The following is a 3517-nucleotide window of genomic DNA, read 5'->3' as shown; positions in this document are numbered from 1 at the left end:
AATGCACAATCAGGCGTGACCAACAGTATTATTAACATGAAAGCTTGTCTCGGGGGGTCATGCATCTCACTACAAGCTTTTGATTAAACGTGAGGACCCTGTTAGCAAGTTATTTCTATTCATGTTTTGTTTGTGATTGAATGGTAATGTCAGTTAGCTAAAAACAATGTTAGTTAGCTTGGCTAAAATGGTTTTCATAGCAACAGATAGCAACAAATCAGATCAATGGAACTTTTTCAGAAAGGGGGGGTGGATGGAACATATACAGTAAAGGTGAAATGGTAGGCATTGTTCTGCCTTGAAGCTGCATGCGCATCCTCATTGTTTGTAACCACCAACCCATCTAAATGTAAAGATAATATCCAAGCTAGCAATTTTGCCAAATTTGACTGCAACTTTTTAGCATTGTAGGGCAAACACACTCACTGCAAAGTGTACTAAAACGTGTCACCAGGTTAGCAAGCCTAGCATAACCAAGGCTCAAAATACAGATATAACTCCAAAATAATAAAGCACACAAAACAGGCCCTTAAGCTAAACAAAACAGAGAACAGAAAGAAATAAAACAATGAGAAACTAATGTGGGAAAAACAGTGGCAGTCGCTGGACACTACCTGTGGTAGAAATACCCGTATTAGTTACACAATAGCAACAGCATCATTATATAAATGTTCTTAACTTATGTAACAAAACATACCGAGGGCTGTTCAATTGTAACCTCGCTGCTCAACACTCCACAGTCACGTCAACGGCTGAGGAGTCTGTCGCTATGTGGTAAAAACATTAGGCTACATCTCACCAGGTTGAACACCATGCAAATATGCAAGCTACTATGGATGTAGTAAGAGTTGCCAGCCTACCTGAAGTACACAGAGCTAATGCCTAAAGCATTTGGTAAACCTCGCAGCAAATAATTGCCTCCATTACAACACGGCAATTTAAACTATCGCGGGTCTTATTAAGGAAACGGCACGTCAGCAATAGGGCTGTCAAAATTGCTCAAAAATGACGTTCGAATATTCCCTTTCAAAAAACACATATATTCAAACATATTCGAATATCTGGTTGCGCATTAAGGCACGTGAATAACAGGATAAATTAATACAACGAGACATAACTACTTGTATAGGTAATTTATTTAAGTTTTAACATATTTAACAACATATTACCTACACAAAAATAAGTAAATTAACTAATGGCCAAGACCGTAGACCTTGGCCTCTCGCTCGCACGCACTCTTTCTTTCTCTCTCTCTCCCTCCCTTATCGTCGCGCCCTCTGCATCGGTTTAAATGAACGACAACAATAAACAAATGCTGAGTGCTGATCAAGAGTTTCGTGCAAGCAATTTAAGGTCGCGATTCTTGTCCCAAATATGGCAGGCTTCATTCAGTGATTGAAACTAATATTATTAACATTAATTGAAGTTTTACAGTATAGAACCGACATTGAACGCTCCGAGCGAGCTGGGCTGTGGTAAACATGAAACTTTTCCTTGGCATGAAACGGCAAATAATCAAACCAGTGCATGAAGCTGTTGTAGCTTATCCAATCTATTTTATTCATGCAATATACAGTCAGTACAGTAGCGACTAGCTCACACAAGTAATGTTTCTGTTAACGTAAAATAAAATGAGATACGGTACCTCGGTTCCAGTGCTTCACAGAACTCCATGAAGCATATCCCATCCACCACACACGCCTCATGTCCTTGCATATGAACGAAATCATTTTTTGCGTGCAGGCCTCCTGTCGTGCCGCAGACAACGAACTTGTGGCGGACGGCGCAAAATATGTATCCAGTCGTGGCTGTTTCGCTGAAGTTCCACATATTAGGCCATATTCACTTGGGTGCACATTTTGGAGATGTAGCCTCAAGTTGCTAGTTGTTGAATGGTTAGCTAACTCTAGCTTGACTTAGCTTACACACTGGTTTAGCTGTAGGCTCAACAAGTTTACAACCAACTGACCAAAATCCGAAACATTTCCAGACATAACTCTTTAGATTTTTGGGGGTTACAATCACTTTCTCTGCTGCGGTCAAGCTGGGTTCTGCACCTCCAACTCCAAAAAGGAGGACAAATATGCGTCCGGCTTGATGCTGCGCCGAACAGCGCATTAAAAGTCCGGACGTCTGGTCACCCTAAGGATAACGGAACAATTGCTAATCGCTAACGATATGCTAGCGGCTAAAACTAACGAAATCTCTTGAAATGGCAATGGCACGGAGGCGATTCTCCATATGAAAAGTCATTGTAGCGCCCCAATTTTTAAAAAAAACTGTTATTTTAAGGTAAAACTGCGTATCCTAACCCTAATCCTGATGTACAATTACTGTATAATGCCACTTTAAGAAAACAGCACGTCAGCCATGGGCTGTCTAGAAGCTACTGGATCCTCAAGCTAACAAATGTAGCCTGTCACCCGTGGGCTGTCTATAAACTCCTGGGTCCTAAAGCTACCCGGTTACATTACATTGGGTGTCAGGTGAAAGTTTGTGTCTGTGAGAAATGGGGCAAGCCGCGCGGGGAGCGAAGGAGCGGACAGGGACAGATTATATTGGAAATCGTGGTAGCAATTAGCCAAGCATGCATGTTTCAAATATTCACCAAAAATCTACTTTTCATCTTACAGTCAACTTTTTTTCAGATTTGTGTACTAAACATTCTCAAGTGTCTTCATATGAACTTGTGATTGAATCAGAGTATCACTTTTTGAATGAAAAATGTGTAAAACATTGTTTTAGCGTTAGCGATTAATGCAATTTGCTTTATATCAATCATTTTTGAAGATATGAAGTTGCCTTTGCACATGGGAACATGTTGTAGTGTCTCCCACGTGCTTACCAAGTTTGGTGTTGATATCTGAAAGATTTGCTGAGATATGACTTTACTTCCTGTTTGGCATCTTTTCTGCTGAATTTCAGTGGCTGTACCGGACAAACGGTTGTGAGGATCAAAATTCTGTTGAAGAACTTTTGTGAGGCTTGGTCTGAAGATCATCTCTGGTGATTTTGAAGAAGATTTGACAAAAATTGTAGGAGTTGATGCCTTTCAAAGGTTTTTGATAAAACCGGAAATTGCGGAAAATCTATATAACCGGAAATTGACGCCATAGGGTGTGTTGAATTCGTCTTGATCCAAGGAATCCAATGGTACCTCATTTTTGAAAATCGGTCAAACGGTTCAAAAGTTACAGTGTTAACAAAAGTCCAACTTTGACCCGTTGGTGGCGCTAGTGTGGTCTAGTGGGAGACATGAAACTTGGTGTGAGTGAAGAAGGGACTGTCCTTAATGAGTGTGCCAAATTTCAGAAAAAGTTACCATACGGTTCTAGGGCTGCCATTGACTTCAATGGCACAAGAATAATAATAAATATAGCTGCAGGCAGCAATGGCGGGTTCCTCCTCAACATTCCAATCATTACAAAATTGACATGACACTGACATGTATTTCATACATGTACACAACATTGGACAGATAATTGGATCAATGGCTGATTTGAAGTCATTTTTTTTA

Source organism: Clupea harengus, unplaced genomic scaffold, assembly GCF_900700415.2.
Source record: "Clupea harengus unplaced genomic scaffold, Ch_v2.0.2, whole genome shotgun sequence".
NCBI lineage: Eukaryota > Metazoa > Chordata > Actinopteri > Clupeiformes > Clupeidae > Clupea > Clupea harengus.
This window is presented reverse-complemented; position numbering follows the sequence as displayed.